The sequence below is a fragment of the Theropithecus gelada genome, chromosome X (assembly GCF_003255815.1).
Source record: "Theropithecus gelada isolate Dixy chromosome X, Tgel_1.0, whole genome shotgun sequence".
NCBI lineage: Eukaryota > Metazoa > Chordata > Mammalia > Primates > Cercopithecidae > Theropithecus > Theropithecus gelada.
In genome coordinates this window covers 127,746,165-127,760,659 of record NC_037689.1, presented here as the reverse complement: position 1 = coordinate 127,760,659, position 14,495 = coordinate 127,746,165, and positions in this window count along the sequence as shown.

Genomic DNA, 14,495 nt, shown 5'->3' with positions numbered 1-14,495 from the left:
CCTCGGTCTCATTTATTCAGTAAATATTTATTACCTACTATGTGCCTGGCACTGTTCTAGTTGTTGGAAATACAAACTGAAATCTCTGGCTTCTTGGGACTTAGATTTCAGTTGTGGGAGACAGACAATAGAAAATAAAAACTTATAGTATGTTAATGGTGATGAAGACTATGGAGAAAAATAGGGAAGGGAGATAGCAATGTATAGGTTGGTGGTTGGGAGGTTGCCATTTTAAATTTGATGGTTTAAAGGCCAAGTTGGGCCTTCTTGAGAAGATGGCATTTGAGTAAATGGCCAAGAAGGCCAAGTTGGGCCTTCTTGAGAAGATGGCATTTGAGTAAAGACCTGAAGGAGGTAAGGAAGTGAGCCACCTGGGTATCTGTCAGAGGAGCTTTCTAGAGAGGGGAAACAAGTGCAAAAGCCCTGAAGCAGAAATTGGAACCCTCATGTATTGCTGGTGGCAATGTAAAATGGTCCAGCCACTATGAAGAACAGTTTGACAGTTCCTCAAAAAGGTTAAGTGTAGAATTACCATGTGACCCAGCAATTTCACTCCTATATACTCAGTCGAAAGCAGAGACTCAGATACTTGGACATGCATGTTCATAGCAGCACTATTCACAATAGCCGAAAGATAGAAATTGCCTAAATGTCACCCACAGATAAAGGGATAAAATACGGTGTGTTGCCAGGCACGGTGGCTCATGCCTGTAATCCCAGCACTTTGGGAGGCCGAGGGAGGCGGATCACCTGAGGTCAGGAGTTTGAGACCAGCCTGGGCAACATGGCAAAACCCCGTCACTACTAAAAATACAAAAATTAGCTGGGTGTGGTGGTGGGCGCCTGAAGTGCTGGGAAGGCTGGGAAGTACTGAAGTACTGGGAAGGCTGAGACACAAGAATCACTTGAACCCAGGAGGCAGAGGTTGCAGTGAGCTGAGAGCACACCACTGCACTCTAGCCTGGGTGACAAAGCAAGACTCTGTCTCAAAAAAAAAGTATGGTGTGTCCATACAATGGAATATTTTTCAGCCACAAAAAAGAACGAAGTACTGATACTTGCTACAATGTGTATGGACCTCTTAAACAAGTGAAAGAAATCAGTCACAAAAGGTCATATGTTGTATGGTTCCATTTATATGAAATATTCACACAGGCACGGAAAACCAAATACCACACGTTCTCAGAGCTAAAAATGAGAACTCATGAACACGAAGGGAACAACAACAGACACTGTCGAGGGTGTTCATGAACCACTTCTAAGGTGGAATATGTAACTGGAGGCTAGCAATAATCATTTTCATGCCAGGCGCCGCAGCTCATGCCTGTAATTCCAGCATTTTGGGAGGCCGCGGCGGGTGGATCATGAGACCAGGAGTTTGAGACCAGCCTGGCCAACATGGCAAAAACCTGTCTCTACTAAAAAATACAAAAATTAGCTGGGTGTGGTGGTGCACGCTTGTAATCCCAGCTACTCAGGAGGCTGAGGCAGGAGAATCACTTGAACCTGGAAGGTGGAGGTTGCAGTGAGCCAAGGTCGCACCACTGCATCCAGCCTGGGTGACAGAGTGAGACTCCATCAAAAAAAAAAAAAAAAAAAAAACACTTGTCACAAAGCTAAAGTAATCAAAACAGTGTGGTCCTTTCATAGGATAGAAACATAGAGAAGTGGAATAGAATGAGAGTCCAGAAGTAAACCCACACACTGCACTCAAGGATGACAGAGCAAGACTGTCAAAAAGTCATTTTCATATTTTTAGAAATTATATCAGGAAAAATAGTATGGTCATTGTGTTTGTGAAACCTAAGGAATACGTAACTGCGACAGTCACTTTACACGATTTCAAACTTGAGAATTTTCAGACTTAATCGTATCTAGCTTCTCTCTATAACTCATGCTTGGCTTATTAATCTACCTACTTTTCTTGGAACTATTAGTATTTTCAGCCTATTATTATCCATTAACAAGTTTCTTACTCTGTAAAGTCTTCCTGCTTAAACAGCTTCAAGAGAGTTTCTTAATATTAGGATTACAAGGTCCGAGATTCAATACCTGACTCTGCAGTAAACCCTCTCTGCACCCTTAAAGGTGCAGTGCAGTGGAGTGGTTAGAGCCCAGGCTCTGCAGCAGACTGCCTAGGTTGGAGTTCCTGCCCTACCAATGATTAGATTTGTGTGACTTTAGGCTCTGTGTCTCGTTTTCCTCATTTGTAAATTGCATGTAATAGCAGCTACTCAGAGTTGAGGGAATTAATTGAGTGAATACAGTATATGTATATCCCACTTAGAACAGTGATTGGCACACAGGAATGCAATCCAACATTGTTAGGATTATTGCTACCTTGTGACTACCTTTCCTGATTTTATTTGTCTTAATTTTATTCAGATAGAAGTAGCTCCAATCTTCACCCAGTTTTTCATTCCAACCTCCTCACACCACCTTCACAGTGACTGTTAACTCTTTTCCTAACCCAGTGACTTTCTTGAGGGTCACAGTTGAAGCACATAGTACTAAAGATAGGCATACCATTATATTTCTTGGTTTCTCAAGCTCACCAGACTAATATTTTTAAGGAATGTCAGTGCCCCTGGGGTTCACTTTAGTCGTGATTGTCATTTATAAATATTAGATTAGTGCCAAAGTAATCACTGTTTTTGCCATTACATTCAATGGCGCAAAAACCGCAATTACTTTTGCACCAATCTAATAGTATTAAGATCTTTCCCCTAAATTATACTACCTATACTTGGCCACGCCATGGTTCACCTCATGCTGATACTCATACACTTCTCTGATTTTGAAACCCTTCTGCAGTCTGATACTTGTCAGTTTGGTATTTGACCACCTGAAAAAGCTTAATATCAACAGACTTGGAGAGGCCGCTGTGCATGTCTCCTACTGTTTCCAGTCCTCCACACTGAAAAATATCTATCCATACCACTGTGATATACGGTGGCTGGGGGGCTGCCGAAGAGACTGCAGCCTCGAAATAACACAGTCCTAGGTTTCAATCCTGGTTTTGTATCTAAACAGCTGTGTAGCCTTGAGTAAATTACCTGAACTTGTTCAGTCTCAGCTTCCTCATCAGTGAGAGGCATGTAATGATGATATTCTTGCAAAGTTGTTGTAAGGAATATATATACACAAACGCTCCTCAACTTACAGTGGGGTTACATTATGACATACCCATCCTAAATTGAAAATATCATCAATTGAAAATGCATTTAACACACCTAACTTACCTGACATCGTAGCTTAGCCTAGCCTACCTCAAATGTGCTCAGAACACTTACATTAGCCTACAGTTGGGCAAACTCAACTGGCAACACAGTACGCTGTGTTTTTGGTGGTTTACCCTTTGTGATCTCGTGGCTGCCTGAAAGCTATGGCTCTCTGCCACTGCCCAGCATCACGAGATGATATCCTACTGCATATTGCTAGCCCAGAAAAAAAGTTGAAGTATGGTTTCTACTGAAGGCATGTGTATCCCTTTCACAGCATCATAGAGTCAAAAAATCGTAAGTTGGCTGGACGTGGTGGCTCATGCCTGTAATCCCAGCACTTTGGGAGGCAGAGGCAGGCAAATCACCTGAGCCCAGGAGTTCAAGACCAGCCTATCAGGGGAACCAGCCCAGGATATTTCAACGTAGGTTCTTTTCTATTTTCCCTAAGTGTCGGCCGATCTGAGAAATAAAGGGAAAGAGTACAAAAGAGAGAAATTTTAAAGCTGGGTGTCCGGGGGAGGCATCACATGTTGACAGGATCCATCCATGAAATCTTCACAATTTATGTTCTTCTATCACAGCTTCAGCAGGTCCCTCAGTTTCGGGGTCCCTGACTTCCCACAACACCAGCCTGACCAACATGGCGAAACCCCGTCTGTACTAAAACTACAAAAATTAGCCAGGTATGGTGGCGCACACCTGTAGTCCCAGCTACTCTGGAGGCTGAGGTGGGAGGATCACCTGAGCCCAGGAGGCAGAGGTTGCAGTGAGCCAAGATAGTGTGCCCCTGCACTCCAGCCTGGGCAAGGGAGCAAGACTCTGTCTCAACAACAACAACAACAACAAAAATCATAAGTCAAACCATTGTAACTTGAGGACCATCTGTATATTATATATGTATAACGTTTGACTCTGGCATGACAGAGTAGACAATGAATAAACAATGCTGATGTTACTGCTACTCCTGCTGTTGCTTCAGCTGTTGTTGCTGTTATTTCTGTTGCTGCTGTTACTGTCACTACTGCTTCTTCTGCTGAGACCCTGGAAACGACACATCAGTGGAATCTTCTCTGACAGTTTTAGTGGCAATCCATCAACATTGTGGTTATTCGTAACTTTGGCTTATAATTCCCAGGTCTTGAAGTACATTCCTTCAAACTGTCGGATGGATGACATCTTATCACAGTGCTTCAATTACATGTGGCGTAATTCTCTCATGTCAGAAATGAGTGTAGCTCTGGCTTTTTCTGTCTAAGGACTATGAAACGACACTGCCTTGTTGAAAACTAGTACAGAATCCTGTCTGCTCTGGAGGGAAACATTCCTTTTGTGCTAAAGAACCCCTTCTTTAAAAGAAACTTCTTTACTCATTATTACCAGGAATTCATTTTCAGAAAGAAATGAATCTTGAATCAATGAAATCTTGGCTACTTACTCAATACAATTAATTATATGAAAACATGTAATTTTTTTTCTTTTTTTTGAGACAGAGTCTCGCTCCGTCACCCAGGTGGGAGTGCAATGGCACAATCTCAGCTCACTGCAACCTCTGCCTCCCAGGTTCAAGCGATTCTCCTGCCTCAGCCTCCTGAGTAACTGGCATTACAGGCGCCCGCCACCATGCCCAGCTAATTTTTGTATTTTTAGTAGAGACAGGGTTTCACCATGTTGATCAGGCTGATCTCGAACTCCTGACCTCAGGTGATCCACCCACCTCGGCTTCCCAAAGTGCTGGGATTACAGGCGTGAGCCACTGTTCCCGGCCGAAAACATGTAATTTTAAATAGCGGTAGTAAAGTGTTCTTTCCTTTTGTAGGACTTTCAAAATGATTGAGAAATACCTTGCTTTCTCAGAGAGTAGGGATATTTTCACTCAGTCTTGAAATTGTCCTTTTCTGTTTTCCCCTTATCTCCATTTTTCCCCTCGTCTATCTTCTCCAGTATGTCCACCTAAATAGATTATCATAACATAGAATCAAAGGAAAGTGTTAAGTCGTACAAGTTTCTTTTTTCTTGATAAAATAACAGAATGGGATATTTCTATCTAGCAAACCTTCAGCGCCTCAGAATATAAGATTCCTTGACAAATTAGTAGATACCCCAAGCTTGGAAGACTCAGCTACTTAACCAGTTGTCTTATTGATTGAGTCAAATCCTTAAAGGCCACAATTTGAAGTAATTTCAAAAAGTTGATTTAGTTCTCTTAGTAACTTCCAAGTGACTTTGTGGTCAAGTTACTTCAGTTTTGAATAATTTAAAAGGGGGACATATTCAGCATAGCTTCATTTTTAAAACTGAATGATTGGGAACTACATGAATGATCTTCCATTTTCATTCTTTCCAAGTGTCCTTTATGTCAGGGGAATTGGATAAGGAATAATACACAAATGTTTATGCACAAAATACATTTTATATTTTGTCTAAATTCAAGGAAATCCCATAAAGGTGATTTTCGATTCTATTATGCAAATGTGGAAACTGAGGAACATCATTCTGAAAATAAATGGTTATCAGGAAGTACTGGCTTGTTCATACTATAGAGCACCATTTTTCCTGCTCTGGTTTTAATCTCTCTTCCCTTTCTTTAATGAAAGGTCTGTACTATTCAAAGCTGACTTCTGATCTGTTGACAAGTAAACAGTCCTTATCTGGAGACCTAAAACTTCATTCTCTTCATAGCTGTCTTAACATGCAATGGCCATAGAAACCAGTGCACAATCACACTATTTTTGTTGTTCAGAGGAATGGAGAACTGAAAAGGACCTTAGAGGTCATTTCTTCCCATCCTTCAAATGGTGCAGGAAGCTCCTCTAAAATACCTCTTTTTAAAAAGTTACGGTTGTTCAAGCTGGCCCACCCGTTCCTAAACTTTCCATCCCCCTGCAGTGCCCTCCCCTCCTGGGAGGATGATTTGCTCCTCAGGAGCCTGCTCAGCCCTTACCCGCAGGTTCTGGGCCTAAGCCTGACCTAAGAATGAATTCAGCTAAGAATGAAGGGAATGAAGTTGTCGATCTCCAGATAAGGATTGTTTACTTGTCGACAGATCAAAAGTCAGCTTTGAATAGTACAGACCTTCCATTAAAGAAAATGCTCTGATTTGATTAAAACCAGGGCAAGCAAAATGGAGCTCTATAATGTGAGCAAGTCAGTACTTCCTGATAACCATTTATTTTCTGAATGACAAGTGACCTCAGTTTCCACCTCTGCAAAATGGAATTGAAAATCATTTTTACAGGATTTTCTTGAATTTTGATAAAATAATATCTGGCATCTAACATCAACTCCCATCTAATCTACTAGTTAATCCTAAATGAAGCAGAGATGGGACCATTAACCTCAGGCCCAGGAGCACATCCTCTTCTCAGAGTTGAGAGAAATAGAGAAAGATAAGGGAAATTAACATTGTGGTGCAGACCATGCAGTTCTAGTCTGCTCCAACACTTGGCAGTCATGTGGCCTTCGGCAGGAAGCTTTGATCATTCTGTACCTCAGAGATAATTGTGATATGAAGATTAAGCATGATGGTCCACATTAAGCATATAACATTGTACTTAGTAGTACACAGCACTAGATAAGTGTTAGCTGCTATTAATAATTGTCATTATTTCGATTGGAAGCATTGAGACTGAAAACTAGGTGTGGTCCGATACCATCCTTCTCATTTGGTGATCTCCCTAAATAAACAGGAAGAACAATACCTGGGGTACCTCTCCTTTATCTGAAGCTCCAGGGTTTCTACCTGAAATTGGTGAGTAGGGGTCAGGTCAGCCAGTTTTGTTTTGTTTTGTTTTGTTTTGTTTTGTTTTGTTTTGTTTTGTTTGATTTGTTNGTTTTGTTTTGTTTTGTTTTGTTTTGTTTTGTTTTGTTTTGTTTTGTTTGATTTGTTGTTTTGAAACGGAGTCTCACTCTGTCACCCAGGCTGGAGTGCGATGGCACTATCTTGGCTCATTGCAACTTCTGCCTCCCGGGTTCAAGCAATTCTCCTGCCTCAGCCTCCCAAGTAGCTGGGATTACAGGCATGGGCCACGAGGCCTGGCTAATTTTTTGTATTTTTAGTAGAGACAGGGTTTTGCCATGTTGGCCAGGCTGGTCTCAAACTCCCGCTCTCAGGTGATCCACCCGCCTTGGCCTCCCAAAGTGCTGGATTACAGGCGTGAGCCACCGTGCCTGGCCCAGGTTTTTTATTTATGCTTGTACCTGAAACTTTCTCCAGCACTTTAAGATTAAATTCAGAGGGTCACAGTACCTACTTTATCGATGAGGAAGGGATTAAGTATCACCTATAGATTCAAATCAGGTTACGAGGTCCATTTCTCATTCTAGTTCAACTACATCATGGCTTAGGGGCGTCTCTCTATGCCCTCTGGTGGTTTTGTTTGTTTGCTTGTTTGTTTTTCTGAGACGGAGTCTTGCTCTGTTGCCCAGGCTGGAGTGCAGTGGCACGATCTCAGCTCACTGCAACTCCTGCCTCCTGGGTTCAAGCAATTCTCCTGCCTCAGCCTCCTGAGTAGCTGGGATTACAGGTGTGCACCACCACGCCCAGCTAATTTTTGTATTTTTAATAGAGACGGGGTTTCACCATGTTGGCCAGGCTGGTCTCGAACTCCTGACCTTGTGATATGCTCACCTCAGCCTCCCAAAGTGCTGAGATTACAGGCTTGAGCCATCGCGCCTAGCCAGTGGTCTCTCTTAAAGACTACCAGGATTGGCCAGGCGCGGTGGCTCACGCCTGTAATCCCAGGACTTTGGGAGACCGAGGCGGGCAGATCACAAGGTCAGGAGATCAAGACCATTCTGGCTAACACAGTGAAACTCCGTCTCTACTAAAAATACAAAAAATTAGCTAGGCGTGGTGGCGGGCGCCTGTAGTCCCAGCTACTCTGGGAGGCTGAGGCAGGAGAACGGCGTGAACCCCGGAGGTGGAGCTTGCAGTGAGCCAAGATTGCTCCACTGCACTCCAGCATGGGCGACAGAGCTAGACGCCGTAAAAAAAAAAAAGACTACCAGGGCTGCTTACCTATTTAGCTTCAAAATCTGTCTCCCTGGGCAGGTGAGGTGTTTCTCAATGTCTCCTCTCTGTCCCTCCCTGCTGCCAGGCTAGTAGGTTTCACAGACTCCCCTTAGGAGAGTTAAGCCCTAGTGATTTGGCAGAGGTAGCTTCAGGGCACTCCCAGCCCATTCCCTTTTATGAGTAACCCCTCTAGTTCCAGGTGTCTAAATGCACAGATTGGGACCAGGATTAGCTCCTTCTGTTTGAGCGTCCATCCCAGGAAATGGTCAGTACTGGTCAGAAAAATACTAGAAACTTTCCTGCCTCCTGCCTTCACTAATCTTACCAGCAGGAGGCGCGCGGCAGACATGCAATCTATTTTTTCTCAATCTCATCTTGAGCCTTATGTCCAGATTGGTTGGTACTCAGGTTATTCTCGGGATTAGTCTTCGGTTGTCTCTTATAGTTAAGAGGTTCTTGCTTCCTGGTTTCAAGGGAACAACCCAGGGACATTAGGTATAACTGGAACTATTTCACTTACCCTAAGTTTAAGGCCTGAAAAGATCCACTTTACCAGGTTGAGTTCCCCCATTACCCAGATCGCCCTGGGGTTCATAAAGCTGGCTTTGAAGCTCTGACTCAGGAAAAGTCATTTTTGAGTTTAGGGCTCACTAGGAAACCTAAGGGAAACGACCCTGCCCCCACCCCACCCCCGCCCCAGACCTGGAGGCACATCAGAATCAGCTGTGGACATTCTAACAATACAAATTAATTCCTGGGCCTGCCCCCAAGATCTACCTGACCAGAGTGTTGGGGACTGCAGCCCCAGGAGTCTGTACTTTAGCAAGTCCCTCACTGATTTCATGCTGTCAGCTGTGAACTGGCATTTGGGAACCACGAATCTAGGGGAATCTCTGGGAACCCATCTCAGTACTTCTGCCCCAGCACCGCCTCTTAGGGGCACAGAAGTCAAGATGACTTGGAGTCAGAACAAGGTTTTTTTTGTTTTTTTGTTTTTGAGATGGAGTCTTGCTCTGTTGCCCAGGCTGAAGTGCAGTGGTGTGATCTTGGCTCACTGCAACCTCTGTCTCCCTGGTTCAAGTAATTCTCTTGCCTCAGCCTCCCGAGTAGCTGGGACTACAGGCATGCACCACTACTCCCAGCTAATTTTGTATTTTTAGTAGAGACAGGATTTCACCACGTTGGCCAGGCTGGTCTCGAACTCCTGACCTCAGGTGATCCACCCATCTCGGCCTCTGCCCGGCCCAGAACAAGGTTTTAACTCATGTGGCTGTGCCACTTGAATCATGCTGGGATTTTCAAGGGACTTGGAAGTGGTTCAGGAGACTAGGGAGACCCTTTCAGAGGCAGCAAGGCCCCTTCCAGTGAGGCAATGAGGGATGGTGTATAAAGGAGGAGCCTCTTTAAGGTAAGGCGGCAATTATGTCCGCTCAGGTGTTACAAGTGGATAAATACTGGCCTCTCTCTGCCTCTGCTGGTGACAGTTGCAGAAGCAGCTGAGCCTTGCTTTCCAGGGAGCTCTCAGCACATCTGCGCTCTCTCCTCTGCCCCCAGCACACACTGAGGGTGGGCTCAGTCAGCTTCCCTCAAGGGGTGGGGGCTGCTCCAGCTGTTCTGGGCTGGGCATCAATCCCTGGCACTGCTCTGGGTGGTGGTGCTCAGAGCAGCATATGGTCCTGGGCTCTCTGATGGAAGGACCCTGGCAAGACAGTCCCCAGGCTGGATCCAGGGGCCTGAGCAAATGAGCAGGTTTTGGGGGAAAGGATAGTTTGGGGGGCCCAGTGGCAAGATGCTATAGCCCCAAAGACAGGGCAGCAGAGTCAGCTGGCTGTGTGGTCCCCAGCTTCTGTCCAGGGCAAGGACATCCTGAAGACTCCAGAGCTGACAGAAGTGTCAACCCACTAGGCTTCCTGGAGGTATCCAGTCTGCGGCATCTGATTCAGGGAGGAATGTCCTAGACAGGCCTCCTGGGTAGTGAATGGCCTGCTGGCCAAGCCCCCATGGGTCAGGGAAACTGGCTGGGGTAAACCTGGCATCCCTACAAGAGTCCCAGAGCTGGGAACTGGCTAGAAAGACAGTGTAATATCATAGAAAGAGCCGAGATTGACGTGAGACAGATCCCCATTCATTACTTACTACATTGGACAAGTCACTAAGTCTCAGTGCATCCATGTTCTTTGTTTGTACAATGGAAATCAGCCAGGCATGGTGTCTCACTCTTGTAATCCCAACACTTTGGGAGGCCAAGGCAGGAGGATCACTTAAGCCCAGGGGTACAAGACCAGTTTGGGCAACATGGCAAGACCCCATCTCTATACAAAAACCGTTTTCTCTCTCTCTTTTTTTTTTTTTTTTTGAGACAGAGTCTTGCTCTGTCACCCGGGCTAGAGTGCAGTGGTGCCATCTTGGCTCACTGTAACCTCCACCTCCTGGGTTCAAGTGATTCTCCCACCTCAGCTTCCCGAGTAGCTGGGACTACAGGTGCGTGCCACCACGCCCAGCTAATTTTTTTATTTTTAATAGAGATGAGGTTTTCCCATGTTGACCAGGCTGGTCTCGAACTCCTGACCTCAGGTCATCTGCCTGCTTTGGCCTCCCAAAGTGCTGGGATTACAGACGTGAGCCACCACGCCCAGCCAAAACTTTTCCTTAATTAGCCAAGTGTGGTGGCACACACCTATGGTCCTAGCTACTCAGGAGGCTGAGACAAGAGGATCGCTTGAGCCTAGGAGTTTGAGGTTGCAGTGGGCCATCATCACACCACTGCACTCAAACTTGGGCAACACAGCGAGATCCTGTCACTAAAAATAAATAATAAAAAATAAAAATGGAGGCCAGGTGTGGTGGCTCACACCTGTAATCCCAGCACTTTGGGAGGCCAAGGTGGGCAGACCACAAGGTCAGGAGTTTGAGACCAACCTGACCAACATGGTGAAACCCCGTCTCTACTAAAAATAAATAAATAAATAAACACAAAAATGAGCTGGGCGTGGTTGTGCGCACCTGTAATCCCAGGTACTCGGGAGGCTGAGGCAGGAGAAGTGCTTGAACCCGGGAGGCGGAGGTTGCGGTGAGCTGAGATCACACCACTGCATTCTAGCCTGGGCGACAGAGTGAGACTCTGTCTCAAAACATACATACATACATACGTACGTACATAAACAAACAAATAAATAAATGGAAATAATTATCCTGCTCCATAGAGTTGAAGGAGCATTAAATGAGCTAGTGAATGAATGTAGAGTGTTTTAGCATGGTGCCTGGTACATTATAGGCATTCACATGCTAGGAATTATTTCTCCAGGTTCTGTCTCTGTAGCACAGGAAAAGTCCCAAAGGTACGAATGTAGATAGTGAAGGGGAGCCGTAGAAGAAAGATAGGGACCAACATGATTAGTTCCAGAGACACAGTAAGGCCAAATGATGCTGGAGGCACTCTCCTTCCTTTGAATCCCTCCACTCCTCACCAACCTCACAGAAAAAAGAGTCTCATGATTCTCTGACCTCCTGGGTCCCCTTCTACTGGGTATGCTGTGGGTCAAGGCCATTCCCATATCCTCTCCCTCAATCTGAGGGAGGCCTGAGCACCTTCATACAACCGTGCTGTTGCCATCATTCAGTTCTGGGGCTGCAAAAGAGATCTCACTAGCTATTTGAGACCAGACTGAACAACATAGTGAAAGTCCATCTCTACAAAAAATAAAAATAAATTATCTGGGCATGGTGGTACATGTCTGTAGACCCAGCTACTCGGGAGGTGGAAGGGGGAGTTGCCTGGGTTGAGACATCGAGGCTGCAGTGAGCCAAGATTGTGCCACTGCACTCCAGCCTGGGTGACAGAGTGAGACCCCGTCTCAAAAAAATAAAATAGGAGGCCAGACATGGTGGCTCACGCCTGTAATCCCAGCACTTTGGGAGGCTGAGGCCGGTGGATCACTTGGGGTCAGGAGTTTGAGACCAGCCTGGCTAACATGGTGAAACCTCATCTCTACTAAAACTACAAAAATTAGCTGGGTTTGGTGGCGCACCTGTAACCCCAGCTACTCAGGAGGCTGAGGCGGGAGAATCACTTGAACCCGGGACGCGGAGGTTACAGTGAGCTGAGATTGTGCCACTGCACTCCAGCCTGGGCGACAGAGTGAGACTCCATCTCTAATAATAAAATAGGAAAAGAAAAGAAAACTCCCAGTCATGGCCTATAGGGCCCCCGTAGACCTGGCCTTACCTATTTCTGTACCTCATTTCTTGCCACTCTCCTTTGCTTGCTCTATTCCAGCCATCTCCATACTGGCTCCCTTTCTGTCCCTCAAACACACCAACGTTACACCACCTGCCTCTGGATCTTGACATTTGCTGTTTCTGCTGCTTGGGGTTCTCTTCTCCCTTTTTCTTTTCTTCTTCTTTTTCTTTTTCTTTTTTTTTTTTTTTTTTGTTTTGTTTTGTTTTTTTGTTTGTTTGTTTTTTTGAGACAGAATCTCACTCTCTCACACAGGCTGGAGTGCACTGGTGCGATCTTGGCTCACTGGAGCCTTCACACCCCCAGCTCAAGGGTTCCTCCCACCTCAGCCTTCCGAGTAGCTGGAACTACAGGTACGCAACATTGCACTGGGCTAATTTTAATGTTTTTTTCTAGAGACAGGGTCTCACCATATTGCCCAACCTGGTCTTGAACTTCTGGGCTCCAGCAATCCTTCCACCTTGGCCCCCCAAAGCTCCGAGATTACAGGCATGAGTCACTGCATGTGTCCCTGGTTGCTTTTCTTCATTCATTTCTCAACTTAAGTGGCATCTCTTCAAAGATGTCTTTTGTGCCACTCCAGCAATATGTTGCCCTCCCCCATATCTGTCACCTTCAATTCATTTACCCTGTTTTGAGAGTCCTTATCACTCTCTCAAATGAGCTTGTTTAGGGGCCTCATTTCTTATTTAGTGTCTGTCTCCTTTAGGAGAGCGGGACTTTGTTCATGTATGTAATGCCAGGATTCAGAATAGTGGCACATAGTGGGTTCTCAATGAATGTTTGTTGAAAGCCTAGAAGGTGGCCAGGCACAGTGGCTCACGACTGTAATCCCAGTACTTTGGGAGGCCGAGGTGGGCAGATCACCTGAGGTCAGGAGTTCGAAACCAGCCTGGCCAACATGGTGAAACCCCATCTCTAGAAAAATACAAAAATTAGCTGGGCATGGTGGTGGGCACCTGTAATCCCAGCGACTCGGGAGACTGAGGCAGGAGAATTGCTTGAACCCAGGAGGTGGAGGTTGCAGTGAGCCAAGATTGTGCCATTGCACTCCAGCCTGGGTGACGAGAGTGAAACTCTGTCTCAAAAAAAAAAAAAAAAAAAAAAAAAAGAAAGAGAAAAGAAAAGAAAGAAAAAAGAAAAGAAAGCCTAGAAGCCTAGAAGGTGTCAGAGGCGATCCTGGTTAGAGGACTCATAACACTAGGAACGTTGTCATCCTTGGCCCCTGTAACTGAAGAAAGAGGCCTGACCAAGAGGGGTCTGGACCCAAACTGAAATGTACCCATTAGGACAGACAAATGCACCTGTAGTAACTGAGCAGTGGCCTAGCCCTGCAAGACAGGTGATGGCAACCAAAAGGCAACACAACAGCAGGTTGTGTCCTGAGCAAGGAGTCAGCGTCTGGAGTGTGAGACAAGGTAATGGGGTGTTCCATCTGGGACAGGCATAGCAACCAGGCTTCCGGCACACAGCTCATCCACAGACAATGGGAGCCCAGCCCTTTGGGGGAGATTCTGGGGCTGGGAGTTGGATGGGAAAAACTAGTAAGAAAAGCAGCTCTAACTGGAGTGGTAGGCAGATTCCAAAGACTGAGATCCAGGCAAAGTCAAGTGATGAGAACCAGACTGGTGACTGGACTGAGTCTGAGGCCACTGGGGGCGGGACTGAGTCTGAGGCCAGGTGGGGATGGGATGCGGTAGAGAGGGCTGCAAGGATGACCCAGGCGGGACCAGACAAGCTCTTTATTTGAGTGGGAAGCACATCTGGTGTGTGTTACCCTTCGCTGTCTAGGAGCAGAGCTCCATACGCGTGACAGAGGAAAGTGTTCAGGAGCTGTCTTCCCGAGACCCCCTCAGAGCGGGATTCCAGCAAGAGAGACCCCTGAAGGAGCACACCATCTTTCATGCAAAGAAATCCACCTGGAGCTATTGTAGACAAGTCTTTACTAGCCACTTTTAGTTACTTTCACAATTGGACAAGGAGCTTTCGTATCAATAATAGGACCAGATGTATAAGAAATAAC